At 46.9% G+C, this 21,259-nt stretch overlaps 1 protein-coding gene across 2 annotated transcripts in view; it reads right to left on the reverse strand.

The window, feature by feature from the left end:
* LOC138760312 (NHS-like protein 1) overlaps positions 1-21,259 on the reverse strand; it is a 251,143-nt gene that overhangs the window by 80,591 nt on the left and 149,293 nt on the right. The gene's annotated exons all lie outside the window — the stretch shown is intronic.

The following is a 21,259-nucleotide window of genomic DNA, read 5'->3' on the forward strand; positions in this document are numbered from 1 at the left end:
GTGATTGATTCTCAACCTTCCCTTCCCACTCACATCCCACCTTAAGCAATCCCTTACTCATCACAGAGCATAGGGATTATTTAAGGTGGAATGTGAGTTTTGGGGGTGGGGGGGAGTTTGAAAACCACTGCTTTAAACCCATGTCCTCCAACATATGATGCTTATACCCTGGGGAATAGATTCTGACACTCGACCCTCTCTCGGCCTCTCATCATTACTGTAAACCTCTATCAGGTCTCCCCTCAGCCTCTGACGCTGCAGAGTGAATAACCCCAGTTTGTTTCACCTCTGCTCCTTCACTCATACGCTCTAATCCAGGCAGCATCCTGGTCAACCTCTTCTGCACCTCCAAACCTTCCAAATCCTGCCTGCAACAGGGGGGGGGGGGGACCAGAATTGCACACAGAACACCAAGTGTAGCCAAGCTGAAGTTTGACACAGCTGCAACGTGCCCTCCTTACTCTTGCACTCAGTGTCCTGACCAATGAAGGCAGCATGTCAGGTGGTTTCTTTAGCATCCTATTGTGTCCAGATCGTCCTGAACAAATGCATCTTTTTGAACGTGTGAAAGCTTCAATTTGATAGTGCGTTGATGAGGGAACCACGCCCCGAGACTCTTTCCCTGTCCCCCTCCCCCTTTCCTCCAGCTCCCCACCCTCTTCCCTTCCCTCTCCATTCACAGAGTGACCCTCTCCCCCTATCTCGTCAGCTTTCCACACTCCCACCTATATGTCTGTGTATGTGTCATGTCTGGTTGTGTGTCTGTGTGTTTTGTACTAAGGATCGGAGAACGCTGTCTCTTGCATAATCAGATGACAATAAACTTGACTTCTTGGCCTGTGCTCCTCCATCCTCTCCTTCCCCCCACCCCCCCCAACACCATTTTTTAATTCAGGGACCTGCCTGATGTATAGGTTTGCTCACCCCTAGATGAAGGGCCCCCGCCCGAAACATTGGCTACCTTTTACTCACCACCTTAAGTGAACCCTGTGCCATCGGTGCTCTGCGATTAGTAAAGGATTACTTAAGGTGGGATGTGAGTGGGAAGGGAAGGTTGAGAATCCTGCTCTAGGCCCAATTATTACTGAAATATTTTGCTTGAGAAAATTGTCATTGGCCCATTTCCTTTGGAGATCTGAAACCATGCACATAACGAGTCAATGAGGAACAATTAATACAGTGGTTTTCAGCATTTTTTCCCATTCACATACCACCTTAAGTAATCCCTTAACAATCAGAGCACCGATGGCACAGGGATCACTTAAGGTCCTGCATAGATTAGCAGGCAAAATCAGAGAGCATTGGTATTGGGGATAGGGTGTCGACATGGATCAAAAATTGGTTGACAGACAGGAAACAAAGAGTTGGAGTTAACGGGTCACTTTCGGGGTGGCAGGATGTGACAAGTGGGGCTCGGTGCCGGGTCCTCAGTTGTTTATCATATATATTAATGATTTAGATAAGGGGATTATAAATAACATTAGCAAATTTGCAGATGACATGAAATTGGGTGGCAGTGTGAAGTGTGAGGAGGATGTCAGGAAAATGCAGGGGGACTTGGATTGGTTCGGTGAGTGGGCGGATGCATGGAAGATGCAGTTTAATGTGAGGTTATCCACTTTGGAGGCAGGAACAGGAAGGCAGATTATTTTTTAAATGGAATCAAAGTTAGGGAGTGGGGAAGTGCAGTGTGGCCTAGGTGTACTTGTACATCAGTCACTAAAAGCTCGCATGCAGGTTCAGCATGTTGGCCTTCATAAAAAGGGGAATAGAGTATAGGAGTAAAGAGGTCTTTCTACAGTTGTACAGGGCCCTGGTGAGGCCACACCTGGATATTGTGTCCAGTTCCCGTCTCCTAATTTGAGGAAGGACATTCTCACTATTGAGCGAGTGCAGCGTAGATTCACAGGGTTAGTTCCCGGGATGGCGGGATTGGTGTATGCCGAAAGGTTGGATAAACTGGGGTTGTATACGTTGGAATTTAGAAAGATGAGGGGAGATATGATTGAGGCATATCAGATTATTAAGGGATTGAACACAATAGAAACTGATTACATGTTCCCGATGTTGGGGGAGACCAGGACTAGGGGGCCATAGTTTAAGAATACAGGGAAGGCCCTTTAGGACAGAGATGAGGAAAAACTTTTTTACCCAGAGAGTTGTTGGTCTGTGGATGCTTTGCTGCAGAGGGTGGTTCTCTGGATAAGTTCAAGAGGGAGTTAGATATGGTTCTTGCGGACAGGGGAATTAAGGGTTATGGGGAGAAGGCAGGGACAGGGTACTGATAGTGGAAGATCACCCATGATATAAATGAATGGTGGTGCTGGCTTGATGGGCTGAATGGCATCTATTGTGAGTGGAAAGAAAAAGTTTGAAAACCACTGCTATGGATACTGCGTGACCTGCTGAGTTTCTCGAGCAAGTTTGGGTATGTGTTGTTGTCCCCGGGGGGGTGGGGGGGGGGAGCCACGTTGAGAATAGTTGGGTTAACCAATGGAAGGAGAACAGGGTAGCAGGGAAACAGACACGGGATAGGTATCTCCAGAGTGCCAATACCATCCCTGGCTGTTTGCATCTGTGCTGTGAGGGACTCCCCCTACACCCAGCAGTATCCTGCCCCTTTAAACAGATCCTGGCTCTCTGTGGATACCTGCTTGCTCCATCTGTTTTGCTGCTTCCCATAAATTGCTGGCAGAAAGGCGATCAAAACGCAAGACATCTGCAAGCTGTTAGGGACGGCACACTTCATTTTACTTTCTCCCCCCCCCCCCCCCAACCCCGTCTTCGGCACCAATACTGCACGTTCACAGGGTCAACAGATGCTGCAATCTGCTACAATGAGGAGTGGTGGGACTCAGCCGATCAGGCAGCATCCACAGAGAGAGATGGTAAGTCAACATTTTAGGACTGGACACTTCAATGAGACTAAAAACTTTTATCTTAAATTTAGTGGTAACAGTGCATTCCAGCCCACAATTACACCCCAGTGATCAATTAACCTACCAACCCCATAACCCATTGGAGGGAGGGAGGAAACTGGAGCACCCAGAGGAAACCCTCGCAGACATGGGAAGAATTTACAAGCTTCTTACAGACAACGCCGGGTTCAAACCCTGGTCACTAGCTTGGTAAAAGCATTGAAATAAAAGGTGGTGATGTTGCATTTATAAAGTGGACAAGAAACTGGGGAAGGGACAAGGAGGTGACAGAGTATTGTCTCTCTCTTTCTTCATTTCCCACTCTCTCTCCCCCTCCCTGCACTTTCTCTCCCTGCCCTTCCCTCCCTCCCTCACCCTCTCATTTTATCTCTCCCTCCCCACCTCTCTCTTTCTCTCTCCCTGCCCTTCCCTCCGTCCCTCTCCCTCACCCCTTCCCTCTTGCTCGCTCTCTCTCTCCCCTCTCTCCCTCCCTCCTATCATGCCTGTTCCCTGACTCCACAGAAGCAGGGCCTTCAGCTCAATTTCCATGCCGATCAAGCCATACCCATTTGCCTGCAATGGCCTCATATCCCTCCAAACGCTTTCTCTCCAACAACCTGTCTAAAAGTATTTTAACGGTTATAACTGTACCAGCTCAGATCTCTTCCTCTAGTACCTCCTCCCACACACCACCACCACCCTCTGACTGAAGTAACGACCCTTCAGATCTCTTTTAAATCTTTCCCCTCTCACCTCAACACCCATGTAGTTTTAGACTTCCTAAGCTGGGTGAGAGATGTTGAAAGATTTTAACCAAGAAGCTTTGTCCAGATATTTCAAGGGCATTTCATGTCTCTCCAATGGCACATTCTGGTCCATTAATAGTAGATGCAGATAGACCAGCTGTGGAATCCCAGAAATACCTTCTACCAAGGCTGAATAACAGAATGGGGCTGATGTCACTACAATTGGAAATATTTGCCTTGTCGTGTGTCGTTGGAGGATGTGTGTTCTATTTATAATTCAGAAGGCCTCATGTGGGTGGGAAGGGAAGGTTGAGAATCACTGCTCCAGATCCAATTGCTACTGAAATATTTTGCTTGAGAAAAACTGTCATTGGCCCATTTCCTTTGGAGTTCTGAACCCGTGCACATAACGAGTCAATGAGGGACAATTAAAACAGTGGTTTTCAGACTTTTTCTTTCCACCCACATCCCACCTTAAGCAATCCCTTACTAATCACAGAGCACCAATGGCATAGGGATTACTTAAGGTGGAATGTGAGTTTAGGGGGCAGTTTGAAAACCACTGGTTTAGAGGGATAGCAGACCAAATGCAGGACCTGCTGAAATGGCGAATCTGGGCTCAATTTTGACATTTAAGAAAAATTTAGACATATTCTTGGATGTGAAGGACATGGAGGGATATGGCCAGGGTGCAGGTCAATGGTACTAAGCAGAATAATGGTTTTGCCCAGTCTAAAAGGACCTGTATCTGTGCTGTAGTGTTCTATGGTTCTCTAACCAATGTGACAAGCTCAGTAACACAACCTGATTGGCATGGATAGGTTGTGCCGAAGGACCTTTTTCGATGCTGTGGAATTCTTTGTCCCTCAAATCACAGAGCACTAAGGAACAACCCTTTCATGTTTTCCACATTGCCCCGCCTCCTGGTGAACATCTCTAGCACGTCTCGGCAACTCGATCCAGGCCTGGCCAACAGGGTGTGCTCTGACCTACCTACCGCACAGAACAACATCTACCCTGGGGTTACCCAGGGCTGTTACCTCAACATCATCAACCTGCACCCTTTGCTACTTAGAGACCACACGTATCGCCCACAAATCTGGCCATCTGCGGATTCCACTGACCGAAGACCAAAATGGGCCGGGCTGTGACGCCAACTCGTGAGGAAGGAGTCGCTGGCCCGTCAGCTAATGGCATCCGGAGTTGGGGGGGGGGGGGGGGTGACCAAGAACACTCCTTTGGGGCTGCCAGAAATGACTGAGAAGAAGAGGGAGAAACAAGCATCAGGAAGAGGAGGGAACAATAACTGAGGATGTCTGGTTATATTAAGAATCTTAGGCTTGAAAGCAACAGGATATGATTTCAGGTGTGAGCTGGCTGTCTTATAAAGGGTCACAGTTGAACATTAATATCTCTTATCTTGCTGTTTCGATTTTACTCCTAAACTAGTATTAAAATCAAGGATTAGAGTCGCGGAGGTCTACAGGATGTAAACAGGCTGGCGGAACGCAGCCGGTCTTTTCAGCGTCTATGGGAGACAAAGATATATTCCCGCCATTTTGAGCCTGAGCCCTTCTTCAAGGAGAAGAAGGGATCTTTGAAGAAAGGCTCAGGGGCGAAACACTGGGAATATACCTTTCTCTCCTATGGATGCTGAAACAAATGGCTGAGATCCTCCAGCATTTTACTACAATCACAGCATCTGCAGACTTTCCTGTTTCAAACAGGCCCAACTTGTCCATTAGTCCCATTTTCCTGTGAGCACCCCATGCACCTCCAAACCTTAAATACCCTTCTTTGCCCTTTCCCCATCACCTCTCAGCTTCTTTACCTTTTATCACAGTGGTTCTCAATCTTTCTTTTTCCACTCGCATACCACCTAAGTAATCCCTTACTAACCACAGGCTCTAAAGATTGTCATAGCTGTTACAAGCCCAGAGGACCCCAAACCCCAGCAGCAATAGATATTCACCAAGACAACTGGTGACTTAAATAAAAATTGCTTTTAATTATCTTTAAGCATGAAAACAAGATCAAACTTTAACTTATCACTATTGACTTACTTAACCCCCTTCTAATTCTAAGCGCATGTGTACGTAATGTGTGTGTAAGTTCAGAAAAGTTCTTTAGTTCACAGTCCAATCTCACTTCTCATTCCTCCAAGTTCACTGGTTGCAGGCAATTCTTATATAGAATTTAACATTTATAAAGTTCACCAGGCTTTGGCACTTGAAAGGTAAATGGTTACCGCTCAGGAAGGTTCTTGTCTGTTTTCAGAGAGAGATTTGTTGTTTGAGGAAAAAAGGTGGAGGCATTAGGTATAAATAAAGAGGTAGTGAAATGGATTCAGCAGTGGTTGGATGGGAGGTGTCAGAGAGTAGTGGTAGAAAATTGTTTGTCCAATTGGAGGCTGGTGACTAGTGGAGTTCCTCAGGGTTCGGTCCTGGGTCCACTATTATTAGTTATATACATTAACGATCTGGATGTAGGGGTGGAGAATTGGATAAGCAAGTTTGCGGATGACACAAAGATTGGTGGTGTTGTGGACAGTGAGGTAGATTACCGTAGATTAAAAGGTGATTTAGGAAGGCTGGAGGTGTGGGCTGAGAAATGGCTGATGGAAGTTAATACAGATAAATGTGAGCTGCTACATTTTGGAAAGGCAAATTTAAATAGGTCATATACATTGAATGGTAGACAATTGAGGAGTGCAGAGCAACAAAGCGATTTAGGAGTTGTGGTAAATAGTACCCTCAAGGCTGATACTCAGGTAGATGGTGTGGTGAAGAAGGCATTTGGAATGTTGGCCTTCATAAATCGGAGTATTGAATTCAAGAGTAGGGAGGTTATGATGAAATTGTACAAGGCATTGGTGAGGCCAAATTTGGAGTACTGTGTACAGTTTTGGTCACCAAATTATAGGAAAGATATAAACAAAATAGAGAGAGTGCAGAGAAGGTTCACGAGAATGTTGACAGGGTGTCAGGGTCTGAGTTACAGGGAAAGGTTGTGCAGACTGGGGCTTTTTTCTCTGGAGCGTAGAAGATTGAGGGGAGACTTGATCGAGGTGTTTAAGATTTTAAAAGGGACAGACAGAGTAAATGTGGATAGGCTTTTTCAATTAAGAAAGGGAGAGATTCAAACTAGAGGACATGGTTTAAGATTGAAGGGGGAAAATTATAAGGGGAACATGAGGGGAAATTTCTTTACGCAGAGGGTGATGGGGATGTGGAATGAGCTTCCGGCAGACGTGGTCGAGGCGGGATCATTGGTTACATTTAAGGAAAGACTGGATCGTTACATAGATAGGAGGGGACTAGAGGGGTATGGACCGGGTGCTGGTCAGTGGGACTAGGAGGGTGGGGATTTGCTACGGCATGGACTAGTAGGGCCGAACTGGCCTGTTCTATGCTGTAAGTGGTTATATGGTTATATGGTTATATGACATCCACAACTGATTCCATTTTAATCAGCCACTCCAGTGTCTTGATGACAAAACTTTCCCCCTCAGGGTTCTCCAGATGATAACCTCTTTCTTTCAGGTCATCACAGAGTTCCTTTTCGTTTCCCTTATTCCAAGTGAAACATTAGACAGCCAGTCCTCTCCTCTTGCATGAACCACAATGGCTTTGACCAGGTCGTCTTCTAAATGGGGCTTTCCACAGGCTTGCCAGCTTGTCCTATTCCAGCCCCTGCTGCTGTTACTGGCTGTAACACGGTAGAATGATCTCTCTCTCTCTCTCTCTCTCTCTCTCTCTCTCTCTCTCTTAGAGAGAAAGATTGTTTGAAGCTCTCTGCTTGCAAAACCACATGAACAGAAAGCTCTCCTCCGGACAGAAGGTGGCTCTAACAAGATCTTACATTTGTTGCCTTTTGTAAACAACAATCCATTAGTGAAGTCTCTTGGACACTCTCCAAAGCTCTTGCAAAAGCTGTGGAGCCGATATGTCTAGCATTAACAGAGCTCCAGTATTTCAAATAAGATCTGTTTAAAAGTGACCTACTCTAACAAACCCTTCCCAATTTATCTCCCAAAAACATAACTATATACTCTGTCACATACCCAAAGGGTGGTAGTGGGGACCAGTTCCCACTGTACATAAATACTCTTCTTGGCGTGCGGCTCAAACATCCTCTGACAACCAAGTCCAACTCCTCACCTTCACATGTGGTACAATTCTTACGTCCGGCAGACCTGTTCTCACTGCCAGGAAAAAGGGCAACAGAAGTGCCTTGAAACCAGTTGCTCCGGACAGATGGGGTTCTTTAACCACAGATGGTAACTCATCTATGAGAGGGAAAAACTCTGATTTTAAATCTCCGCTGCCTTGTGGCTGTACCCACTCATGAGAAAGGCTTTGGGAGGAAAAATCCGGAGTCGAGTCCCGAAGGTAGCTGACAGCTGTACAACTCCTGCGATGCTTCTGGCACTGAACCGTATCGGCTTTCGCCGTTCCTTTGGACCCGCCATTGGCAAGGAGAGGGGGGGTCGCATTGCATGGGCAAAAGGCAGATCTCCATATCAACTGTGTGCCCTGCAGAGGTCACTCTAGCTACTACCGGAGGCACAGCACCCATGGTCGGCCACGACTGACAGACGCCACACTAACCACAGAGTACCACTGTTCGATCCCCTCACCTGTAGCCAGCTATAACCATGAGTGCCCAGCTCTGCTTGCCTTTTTGTATCCATGCTACAAGCCTACACAGGCAAGATCTCATCCTTCATGAACCGGGGAGAAAAGTCCCAGCCTATCCAGCCTCTTCTTATAATTAAATTCCTCCCCCCCCCCCACCCCATCCCATCAACATCCTTGTGAAGCATTTCTGCATCCTGTTGGTGAAGGAGAAGCATAGGAGACAAGCCTACAGGAAGACGACCGTGGCAGCAGGCCAGCGAGGGGCTCAGCGGCCGAAGGACTTGCACATAGGCTGTGGGCTGTTGCCGGCTTGTGGCCGAAGGACTCACACTGGCTGTGGGCTGCTGGAGACTGGTTCATGGGAACCAGAAGGGCCCTCGAAGGGCCTCAGGCCCTGATCATGTCGGAGGTTTGGATCTGGAGTTCTGTGCGGTGGCAGAGGCTGCGGGAGCGCTGGAGGTGAATCCACTCAGTGCCTCTGGGGCGACGCTCTTTTGCTTCTCATTCTCTTATTGTTGGCAGTCAAAAGTTGAGGTATGTCGTGTATTTTACATTTTTTTGTATTATGACATGTCAATAAAAAGAATCTTTGCACCTTTGAACCTTTTCTGCAGCTGGGTGACCAAAACCGCGCACAGAACTCCAAGTAGGGTCTCAAGAACGTTCTGTGTAATTGCATCATGACCTCTCCGCTCCTCTATTCAATGCCCTGATTCATATGATAGAGGTTGTTCAGCTCATCAACCACCTGGATCCTTAAAAGACCACACATGGAGCATTGTCCGCAGATTAGAATTCACTGAATGTTAGCAGTTGTACTGGGAGGAGACATCCCGTGACATCGGGGAGCTGGATACGTCAACAAGAGTCGCACAGCAGAAAATGTCCTTGACACACAGTCCGAATGATTGGTCTGCAGTGAGTTCCCTCAACCTCGGGAACAAATTGCTTTGCCTCTGGTATGTCGAATGAGGGTTAAGTGAGTCGGGCTGGAATTTGAAAGAGTACCAGAACTAGAAGCAGGAGTCAGCCATCTGGCCCATCGAGCCTGCCCCGCCGTTCAATAAGATCGTGGCTCATCTGACCATGGGCTCCATCAAGCTTACTGTCATCCTATTGCACAAGTACAACCCGACGAAATGGTGGTGTCTGGTCCTCAGTGCAATACACGCAACCAGACACGACACGTGAACACGCTTCAAAATGTACCAGGGGTTGTAGGTCAATTGAGTGTAATTGAGCAGCAGGGACTCGAGGGCCGAAATGGCCAGTTACCATGCTGTATGTCTAAATTTTTTAATATATAAATACGGAGGACAAGTATTCATGTATGCAAATAAATAAATAGATATAGTTTTGTGAATAAGCGAGTCAACCTATAATGTTAATGTCTCTACTGTACAAAAATCTATCTTTTTCCTCAATACGTTCAAATAGGCGGCCTCTACTGCTTCCATGGGTAGAGAATTCCACAGATTCACCGCTCTCTGGGAGAACCAGTTCCTCAGACGTGGTCACATGCTTACCTTTGTCGGGAGGAGGGGAGTGAGAGTGTCAGGATCACCCGTGCGGCGGTGAGCCAACAAGAAGGTGAGAGAAGTATGGTTGGGTGGTGTTTGGGGAGTTGAAGAGTGCAACGTTGTTTCCAATGAATGATAAAGAAATTCAACTTCACGGTGTGTTGAAAGAAACGAGTGGGTCTATTCTTTATTTTTTAATGTAAGCTGTGGTAAATCAGTGCTGTTACATATCTTCATCTCAGTCTTAAATAAACTTCCCTCCCTTCCCCGCAAACCCCCCCCCCACTCCCCGATTCATTCTCATCTCACCTACCGGTGGGAACAACCTCTCTGCTTCTGTTCCTTTCATAATTTTCCATACTTCTCTAAGGTCCCAACTCGTCCCTCTGAACTCCAATGAGTACAGACCCAGGCGAGTCAATCCCTCCTCGTGAACTAACCCCACCTCGTTCCTGGCATCAACCTGGTCAGCAATTATTAGTGTGGAGGAAACAAGTCTCCTCCTTGGTAGGCCAGAGAGGTGTTACCTAACACTTCTTCACTTGGGTAGATGGAACTTTCTTGTACAAAAAAGTCATTTAAAATCTGAGATGTCCAGGTTGTGGCCAGACAAAGATAAAAAAGGCAGGTGTTTAGAGTTAGGCACAGATCAGCCTTGTTCTCATTGAATGGTTGGAAAAGCATCAGAGACTAATTTGCCTCCTCCCTTTCCTATCTTGTGTTCCTGTTCAATTCATGTCCATTCTTCAGCCCAACAACCATGTCCTTCTTAACTGTTTGGTTAATTCCCCTTTGAACCTTACCACTGAAATCTATCTCTTCCGTTTGTTCATACAGCAGGCTGCGGTTCCCAACTGAGACCGGAAGACAAGGGGAAGGTGGGTCAACTCTTATAGGGACCAAAGGTCTGATCATTGAGCCTTTCCCATTAACAAGGCACAATGCATACAACTTTGCGACCTTACTGATAACCCTGGAAACAGGTGCAACAAAGCAAAACCTCACCAAACCGCTGATACGTCTGTCCATGGTCTCGTGCATGGCCAGACTGAGACCACCTGAAAATTGGAGGAACCACACCTCATCTTCCGTCTGGGCACCTTTGAACCAGGTGAAATTAACCTGGAGCTCTCTGGTTTCCGTTAAACACAGCCCCGCCCCCATCTTGGACCGCCTTGTCTCTTTTCCTCTTGTTCTGTCTGTATCTCTCTCTCTCTTTTCCTTTTTCCTTCTGTCTCCTTTCACAAAGCCAAAAATCAATTCACACCTTTCCTTTTGTCTGCTGGCCTGGGCTCCTCGCATTCTTCCACCTTTCTCTCCCCAGTTTTTAAGTAAGACGCCTGTTTTTTTGCTTATACCTTAAAGAAAGGCTCAGGCCTGAAACATCGGTGATATATCTTTACCTCCTAGGGGCGCTACAAAACCTGCTGAGTTCCTCCAGGATATCTGTGTGTGTTTTTTCTCTGATCAAACTGAACTCCTGTGCGAGCTGAACAAGAAGAGCATTTCTCTTTGTACCACAGTAAAATAGATTCCGGTCTCAACAGCGGGCTGGAGGTTTTACAAGGAGAAAGGCAAGTTGGTGGCATCTGCTTTCACTCCAGAAAGCAGAGATCGGCATGTAAATGAGAACCACCTGCGCGCACCAAGAGGTTCCTCGACCATCTTGGAAAAACAAAGCATCTTGTCCCACGTGGCAACAAGCAGCTCAATTCCAACGTGCTCTGGAATGCAGACGATTGTGGAAAATGGCAAGCCCGGCAAAGTCCATTGAGAGCCCTGGCTTCCCGTCCATCGAAGCCACGTTTGTGAGGTGGCCAACATTGTAATTCTGGTCATGATCTGCTCTGCTACCTTAGGCAGAAGGTGCAGAAGCTTGAAGTGCAGCATCTTCAAGTTCAAGAACATATCTTCCCCAACAGCTCTCTGGACCTGCCAGTTCTCCATGCTCTTTTGAAATCGCACTCCTCAACCAGAAGTCACTAACATCGACTTCTCCAGTTCCTGCTAAACCCCTCCCCCGAGTCTTCTTTCCTTCCCTCCCAACTCCACACCTCTTTCCCTTCCCTCTCCTATCAGAGAGAGCTGCCCCACCCCTCTATCACTTCTCAGCTTTTTTCTCTCTTCCACCCGTTTCCACCTATGACCTCTTACCTGCACTCCTCCCATTGCCCCTTCCTCCCCCCACCTTCGTACCCAGGTGCCTGCTCACACCTTAACGAAGGGCTCAGGCCGGAAATGTTGGCTACCCTTTACTTCCTCCGATGCTGTGTGACCTGCTGAGTTTCTCCAGCACATTTGTTTATTGCGCTTTAGTTTATTATAACTGCTGCAACTGGGAGTATTTATCCATGTATAGCTTTATAGTTAAGAGCTTCTTTTCTCGCTCTTGTGGCAATGTTCATTTACACTCATGGCTCATGTGTTTTAATGTCCTGCTGTAGCTGCCACAACCGTGAACTTTATTGCAGATGTTGTACTTATGCATAGGACAATGAATTTTGTCTCATCTCAGCGGCAGTGGTTAGCGTGAACCCAGCAAAGAGGGTTCGAATCCATCACTGTCTGTAAGGAATTTGTGGGTCTTCCCCGGATGTTCCGGTTTCCTCCCACCCTCCAAAACGTACTGGGTTGGAGGCTAATTTGGGTGGATATGGGCAGTGCGGGTTTAAATGGCCGGAATCGGCTTCTACCAGGGCTGTAGATATCTATTTTTTAAAATTAAATATAATTCAATTCATTCAAACAGTGAGCTTCTGCAACATATTTACTCATCACCCCATCTTGCCTGGTTGAGGATATAGTGAGCAGGTGAAGGATAAGAGGTGACTTCAGTGGTTCTCCACTCACATCCCACTTTAAGTAATCCCTAGGCCATCGGTGCTCTGTGATTAGTAAGGGATTGCTTAAGGTGGGATGTGAGTGGGAAGGGAAGATTGAGAACCATTGCTCTAGACCCAATTGTTACTGAAATACTTTGCTTGAGAAAAATTGTCGTCGTTAAAAAAAAAAAAAATTGTCGTTGACCCATTTCCTTTGGAGTTCTGAAACCGTGCACATAACGAGTCAATGAGGGACGATTAAAACAGTGGTTTTCAAACTTTTTATTTTCCACCCTCATCCCACCTTAAGCAATCCCTTACTAATCACAGAGCACCTATGGCATAGGGATTACTTAAAGTGGTATTGAGTGGAAAGAAAATGGTTGAGAACCTCTGTAATAGATGTATACGTGATTAAAAGGGGCTTGGGTAGGCCAGACAGCCGGCTCCTCTTTCTCAGGCAACAATGGCAAATATCAGAGCTCATCTGCTTAAGGTGACTGTAGGAAAGTTTAAGGGGGGACGTCAGAGTTAAGTTTTTTTTTTACACACAGAGCGGTGGGTGCCTGGAATGCATTGCCAGGGGTGGTGATGGAGGCTGGTACAAAAGAGTTTTAGATAAGCATAAGAAAAATAGCGGGTTATAGATGTGAGGTAGGGAAGATTAGCTTGTTGTGAAATAGGTTACATAGGCCCAACATTGAGTGCTGAAGTTCCGGTACTGTGCTGCCTCAGAGGGACTGTCGTCAGCCAGGATGTAACACCTCCTCCACTGCTACAAAAGTCCCTTTTCCACTGGAACCTTGTCCCAGGAATTGATGGCCAATTTACCGGTTGAAGGTCCAGTGGAAAAGGGAGACAATCAGCCTGCTGGCGTCAAATCACGCCGGGGATTAATGGCCTCGACCCCTACTCACATCCCCTGCGTTAGCTGATGCCGGCATGCCGATTAACCCAGTGGAAAAAGGACAAGTTGCATCCCAGGATGGAGTATAGGAGCAGAGATGCCCTCCTGCAGTTGTACAGGGCCCTGGTGAGACCTCACCTGGAGTATTGCGTCCAGTTCTAGTCCCCAAATTTGAGGAAGGACATACTCGCTATAGAGGGAGTGCAGCGCATATTTACAAGGTTAGTTCCTGGGATGGCAGGATTGACATACGCTGAAAGGTTGGAAAGACTGGGCCTTTATGCAATGGAGTTTAGAAGGATGAGGGGAGACATGATTGAGGTATATAAGATTTTCTAAGGGGCTAGACAGGGTGAAATTGGATTACATATTCCCAATGTTGGGAGAGACTAGGACTAGAGGGCATTGTTTAAGAATACAGGGAAGGCCCTGTAGGACAGAGATGAGGAGAAATTTTTTTACCCAGAGAAGTGTGGATCTGTGGAATGCTTTGCCACAGAGGGTGGTAGGGGCAGGTTCGCTGGATATGTTCAAAAGGGAGTTAGAAAAGGCTCTTGTGGGCAGGAGAGTTAAGGGTTATGGGGAGAAGGCTGGGAATGGATACTGATAGCGAATGATCAGCCATGATCTGAAAAATGGCAGTGCTGGCTTGACGGGTCAATTGGCTGACTCCAGTATCTACTGTTTATTGTCCTATCTCCAGGGATGATTTGTGGTCAACGTGAAAGCAGGTAGTGTCCCTGTTAAAAGTGGAAACAGCAAAAACAGCTTATTTAACTGGGACACTGCATGGCCAATTAACTGGGATGCCAGAGGAAAAAGGCTAATGAGAGTTCACAAAGGTGGGGCTTTGGAGGGGAGGGATGTGTACCGCTGAAACCCTGCAGTTTAGTGAACAAGGCTTATGATGAGCCTGGGAGCCTGTTAGACACAACAATCAAATCCTGAAGCAGCAAACCAGTCTGCACAGTTGCCGGCCTGACACCATAGCTGTCAGCCCCCTCGGTTTTCCACTACGTCAGGAAGCAGCTGTGCCTGCACTCCCACGCAGAAGGCCTTTTGAACCGGTCCAAACTCCCAGTGCCTGCCCTCAGTGAAGGGCCACACACTTTGAACACTGCAGTTGGCGAGGGTCCGTGGTGCTACACCTTTAGTTCCCACCCTTCCCGACACCTGGGAGGGGCTTTCCTTCGGAATATACAACGTACACAGCGGAGCTGTGGTGCACAGCTCGCCCATGTCACATTCCAGAATCATAGGCTCGGTGGGCATGGCGGTTAGCACGCCTTTACAGCACCAGCTGGACCAGGGTTCAAATCCCACGTTGTCTGTAAGGAGTTTGTATGTTCTCCCCGTGTCTCCTTAGGTTTTCTCCGGAGGCTCCGGTTTCCTCCCACCTTTCAGGTGTAGGTTAATGAGGTGTATGGGCGGCACAGACCCATGGGTTGAAATGACCTGTTACTGCTCTGTATGTCTAAATTGTAAATGGAAACAGACCCTTTGGCCCAATTGGTCCACCTTGATCAAGTTGTTTCCCCAAATTAGTCCCATTCATGACCAAAAAAATTATTCCAAACTATTTATATATATGTATTTCAAATAATATCTTATTATTTCTGTGTGTGTATGTGTGTGTGTGTGAGTGTGTGTGTGTGAGAGAGTGTGTGTGTGAGAGTGTGTGTGTGTGTGAGTGTGTGTGTGTGAATGTGTGTGTGTGTGAGTGAGTGTGTGTGTGAGAGTGAGTGTGTGTGTGTGTGAGAGTGTGTGTGTGAGTGAGTGTGTGTGAGAGTGTGTGTGTGTGAGAGTGTGTGTGTGTGAGTGTGTGTGTGTGTGTGTGTGTGTGTGTGTGTGTGTGTGTGTGTGTGTGTGCCTCTTTTAATTTGATTCAATTAGTTTACTGTTATAGTTTATCTTTACCTGTTCACCTGCAGCAAGCCAGAATTTTGGAACATTTGTACATCGTACAATGTGTATGACAATAAACTCATCATCATTAATTATCCACGTCCCTACGACTTTGTCTCGTAGCTTGTACATCTGCCCACTACCCACTCTGTGAAAAATGGAATAAAGGAGCCTATCGAGCCCCTTTTAAACTTTCCGCGCCCCCCCCCCCCCACCCACCTTAAATCTATGCCCTCTAGTTTTACGTTGCTCTACTCTGGGAGAAAGATTATCAATTCCCCACATGATTTTCAAAGTTCATAGCTCAAATGTACTGACAGAGTGCATACATGACGGCATTTAATAACACTGTGATTCTTTTTCCTGCGGGCCAGGCAGAATTTTTAATTACTGGTAACTGTAAACTGCACTCATGAAGAAAGAATGTGAAAAAAACAACTGACCGTACAAATACAGAAATATAAATATTCTGGAATAAATAATAAGTCCTTGAATGTGTCTCTGAATAAGTTTGTTGTTCAGGAGTCTCTTGGTTGAAGGGTAGTAGCTATTCCTGAACCTGGAGTATTTTATACACCTCTACTACGGTAGGTTCCTCCATTATCCCCGTCCCTTACCCTCCCACACTCCAGGGAGAAAAGACCCACCATACCCAGCCTCTCCTTGTCATTCAGGCCTGCCAGTCCTGGTGACATTCCCGTGAATCTTTACAGCACCCATTTCAGCTTAATGGCATTGTTCCTGCAGCTGGGTGAGCAGAACTGAACACAGTACTCCGAGTGTGGTCTTATCAATGCCTTGTACAGGTGTAATGGGCAGAACTGAACACAGTACTCCGAGTGTGGTCCCACCAACGCCTTGTACAGGTGTAATGGGCAGAACTGAACACAGTACTCTGAGTGTGGTCTCACCAACGCCTTGTACAGGTGTAATGGGCAGAACTGAACACAGTACTCTGAGTGTGGTCTCACTAACGCCTTGTACAGGTGTAATGTGACATCCTGTACAGATGTGCAGATATCCTGACCGATGACGGCAAGAGCGCCAAACGCCTTCCTCACCTTCTTATCTCCCTGTATTGTTATCATTTACGTGGAACTATGTGCCCATATTCCTGTCTCTCGCTGTTCTACCACACTCTCCAGGGCCCTCCCACTCACTGCCCTGGTTTCATCTACCACAGTGCAATGTTAATTTCCATTTGCTGTTCAGCATGGTCAGGGTGGGCCGAAGGGCCTGCTTCTCTGTTTTGCATCTGTGATCCCGTTACAACACCCAACCCCAACCAACCAATTTTCCCCTGCAACCGCTGCAACCGTGTCTGCCTGTCCCGCATCGGACTTGTCAACAACAAACGAGCCTGCAGCTGACGTGGACATTACCCCTTCATAAATCTTCGTCTGCAAAGCCAAACCAAAGAAGATTACAGCGCCAGCCACCCAGGGTCAAATCAGGAGTTTGTACGCTCTCCCATTGGTTTCCACCAGCTGCTCCAGTTTCCACCCACCCTTCAACGGTGAATTGAGTGTATTTGGGCGGCGCGGTCTCATGGGCTGGAAGGGCCTATTGCCATGCTGTACATCTACATCTTGAAAAATTAAATTAAAGATGATGAAACCTTGAGCACCACATGAGCAATTGCTGGAGGAACTCAGCGGGTTCGGAAGCGTCAGTGGGAGAAAAGCAATGGCTGACATTCCAGGTCAGAAGCATTTATCAAGTTACCTCTGATGTTTTGGCCAACATTATCCCTCACTCAGTATTTCCTGAAGGAACAGATTACCTGGGGTTTATCTTAGAAACGTAGAAGATAGGAGCAGGAGTAGGTCATTCGACCCTTCGAGCCTGCTCCGCCATTCAACGAGATCATGGCTGATCTTAAAGTTCAGTACCCCGTCCCCGCCTTCTCTCCGTAATCTTTAATACCCTTATACTGAAGAAATAGATCTAATTCCCTCTTAAATAGATTTAATGAACCTGCCTCTACTGCCCTCTGTGGCAATGAATTCCACAGATTCACCACCCTCTGGGTCAAGAAATTCTTCCTCATCTCGGTCCTAAATGGCTTGCCTATTATCCTCGAACCATGGCCCCGGGTTCTGGACTCTCCCACCATTGGAAACATCCCTTCCACATCCATTCTGTCCAGTCCTGCCAGAATTTTATGTCTCTATGAGATCCCCTCTCAATCTTCTAAACTCCAGCGAGTACAATCCCAATTTGCGCAATCTTTCCTCATAAGTCATTCCTGGCATTCCAGGTACCACGCAAAGTTCCTGCATAATTACGGTGCACATTTACATTGCCCAATGTATATGACAATCAACTCACTGTCATGAGCCCCTTTCACACTTGCAAGTGATCCCAGGAATGAACTGCCAATCGGCCTTTAAAATGTCCAGTGTGAAAGCAAGATCAGCTCAATGGCGGCGTCAGATGATGTCATCTCACTCCGGGGATTGACGGCCTCGATCCCTGGTGTCTGCACACTTTGCATTGTGGGATTGAAATGGCCCAAGTTTTTGAAATGGCCCAAGTTTTTTTCGTGAATGCAGGAAGAAAAGATTAAAAGGAAGGTATAAACTTTACTGTGGGAAAGTTACACTGGTGGGTGGAGGGGAGAGAGAGGAAATAAACAGCAATAGAAGAGAATTTTTAAACAGTGTGGGGGGAAAAAGCAATGGTGGACCTGACTTCCCAGAATGCTGTGCAGCAGAGAAACCCCTCTATGAATGCTCTGTGCATGCAGCTGGGAATACAGCCCTTTCTCTGATGCATGGAATTCTGGGAGGGCAGGTCCTCCATTGCTTTTTCCAATGCTGTATAAATTGTGTGCTATAGCGCTACAAACGTTCCCACCCTGTTTAAAAATTTTATGTTATTGCACTTTTCCACGGTCCCTTATAAAGGTTTATATAGGTCGGCACAACAACAACAACAGGAATTGAAGGGCTCATATTGTACTGTACATAAAGCTTAATTATGTTATAATTAGGCATGCTTAATTTTGTTCAAATATAAGGTCATAATACATTGATCAGGATTTAGGGCAGGTCCACCATCGCTCGAAGTGTCGTGACGTCACCGTTAGAAGGTAGAACAGTCCTCACCCTGGGGCTGGCTCCTTGCAAGTGTGAAAGCGCTCAGCGTCCCAGTTAGGAGTGGTCAAGTTTGAAAAGCCAAACCCCCATTCCTATCCCGGGACACTGAATGGCCAATTTAGTGGGACGCAAGTGTAAAAGGGCCCAGGCCCGAAACTTAGGTAACCCTTAACCTTGTTTGGATGTTGCCAGCTGAGTTCCTCCGGCACATTCATTTGTGTTTTGGCCACTCTGCTGTTCAAGTTCGAGTTTCTTTTCATCCAATTGTACAATTACAATCTGACGAAACAGTTTTCCGCTCGTCAGTGTAAAACGCTGCAAATACACATACAGATCTAACACACATGGATATATAAATATATAAATGTATATATAAATATTAAAATATTATATAAATATTATTGTTCAATTAATAGTAGAGTCTTGGAAGGTTTGTATGAGCAGTTCTTTGGTCGTTCACCAGTCTCACTGCCCGGGGGTGGCGGGGGTGGGGGGGGGGAGGGCGGGGAAAGAAGCTGTTTCTCAGGCTGGTGGTGGCTCTGATACCTCTGGATCTCTTTCCCAACTGGAGGATGCTGCATGCAGGGTGGAAGGGGTCCTCACTGATTTTGAGTGCCTCCTTTAAGGTATAGTGATTTTAAACCAACCCTCCCCCCCTCCCCCCTCCTCTGGGTCACTCAGCACAGCTAAACCACAGAAGAAAATCACGGTGGACGGCAGCAGAGATGTTAAACTTGAGCTAAACGGAGTGGAGGCCAAGCAAATTTAGTTGAACCAGTCCGCACTAGAGCAGAGTGAAACACAAAAATCTGCAGACGCTGTAATTGTAGAAAAACACACACTGAAATGCTGGAGGAACTCAACCGGTCTTTTCAGCGTCCATAGGAGACAAAAATAAGTTGCCAACGTTTCGGGCCTGAGCCCTTTTTCAAGAAATTTGAACAGATTACAGCATCGGACACATCAGCTAGATTCCTTGAAGCAGGGCTCAGGTCTGAAATGTTGGCAATATATCTTTGTCTCCTATGGATGTTGAAAGACCAGCTGAGGTCCTCCAACATTTTGGCGCATCAGAGCACAGTTGAGCACTGAACAAGAGGTAGGTTAACAGAAATGAGAAAGGTGGTACAGGGAGAAGTTGTTCCAGGGGTCCCCAAACCTTTTAGACCATCGACCCCTTCATGGATCCCTATCAACTCCCAGGTATGGTGTGCAGGTGAGGAAATGGGGAGGGGGGGGGGGGGGTGGGGCCGATACCAAAGGTACAAAGAACATATAGATCTTTCTTCTACTCTCAGTCCCCCAAAGTTAAATAAAACTTGGCGCCCGCCAAGGCCCGTTCTCATGAGAATTCGGACACGACTGCCATACTATTTTCCATTGATCCACCCTTATTTTCCACTGCAAAAGTTCAATCGACACCCCCACCCCACCCCCGGCATTATTGACCCCTAGCATTTTGCAACCCCTTGGATAGTCCTATCGACCCACAGGGGTTGATATCAACCTCTTTGGAACCCCTGACTGACAGCAGGGACACAGCCTGTTGTGGGAGTGGCCATTCCAGGAGTACTCTGCCTTTATGGAGGTCCAACCTGGGCTAGTACAAGCACCACAGCAAAACATTTCTGTCTCCACATATGCTGTGCAGGAGTGCAAGCTGAGCAGATTACAGCATCGAACACATCACTAGACATTGCAAGTTTCTTCTGGTTCAAAGGTTATGGAGAGAAGACCAGACAGTGGGACTGAGTGAGAAAATGGATCAGCTCATGATTAAATGGCGGGGCTGACTTGATGGGCTGAACAGCCTACTTCTGTTACTATGTCTTACGGCTGTGAGGCAGGGAAGGATTACATTGCTGTGGAGTAGGATTACATGAGTTAGCACATGTCTGCTCCTTCATAAGACCACAAGACATAGATGCAGAAAGAGGCTATTCAGCCCATCGAGTCTGCCCCGCCATTTAATCAGGAGCTAATCCATTTTCCCACTTGGCCCCACTGCCCGTCTTCTCCCCATAACCTTTGATGCCCTACTAATCAGGAACCAATAAACCTCTGCCTTAAACATGCCCAATGACCTGGCCTCCTCAACCACCTGTGACAACAAATCCCATAGATTCACCGCCAAGGCTGAAGAAATTCCTCCACCTCTCGGGTTCTAAGCGCACGCCCTTCGATCCTGATGTTGTGCCCTCTTGTCCTGGACTCTTCCACCATGGGAAACAACCTTTCTACTTCTACTCCAGTGGGTTTCAACCTTTTTCTTTCCACCCACATCCCACCTTAATCAATCCCTTACTAATCACAGAGCCCCGATGGCCTAGGGATTACTTAAAGTGGAACGTGAGAGGAAAGAAAATGGTTGAGAACCACTGCTCTACTCTGTCCACACATTTCAACATTCAAAATGTTTCAATGAGATATTCCCCCACCCCCCCCCACTCCTAAATTTCAATGAGTACAGGCCAAGAGTCATCAAATGGTTTTGTGAAAATACTGCAAGCCAAGAGACAAAAAAATGCAAGCTTCAGGGTAGTGGGAAAGGGTTAAAATTCTTCTTCAGCCTTTCGCACACAACCCCACATTCCAGATGCTGGAACTGAGCAGGCTAACAGTTACAGTTCCACATCTCCCTCTCTGGTTGAAAAGCCACAGTCAGAGGACACCGCTCACACAAACTAACACTACCAACAT

The sequence above is a fragment of the Narcine bancroftii genome, chromosome 4 (assembly GCF_036971445.1).
Source record: "Narcine bancroftii isolate sNarBan1 chromosome 4, sNarBan1.hap1, whole genome shotgun sequence".
NCBI lineage: Eukaryota > Metazoa > Chordata > Chondrichthyes > Torpediniformes > Narcinidae > Narcine > Narcine bancroftii.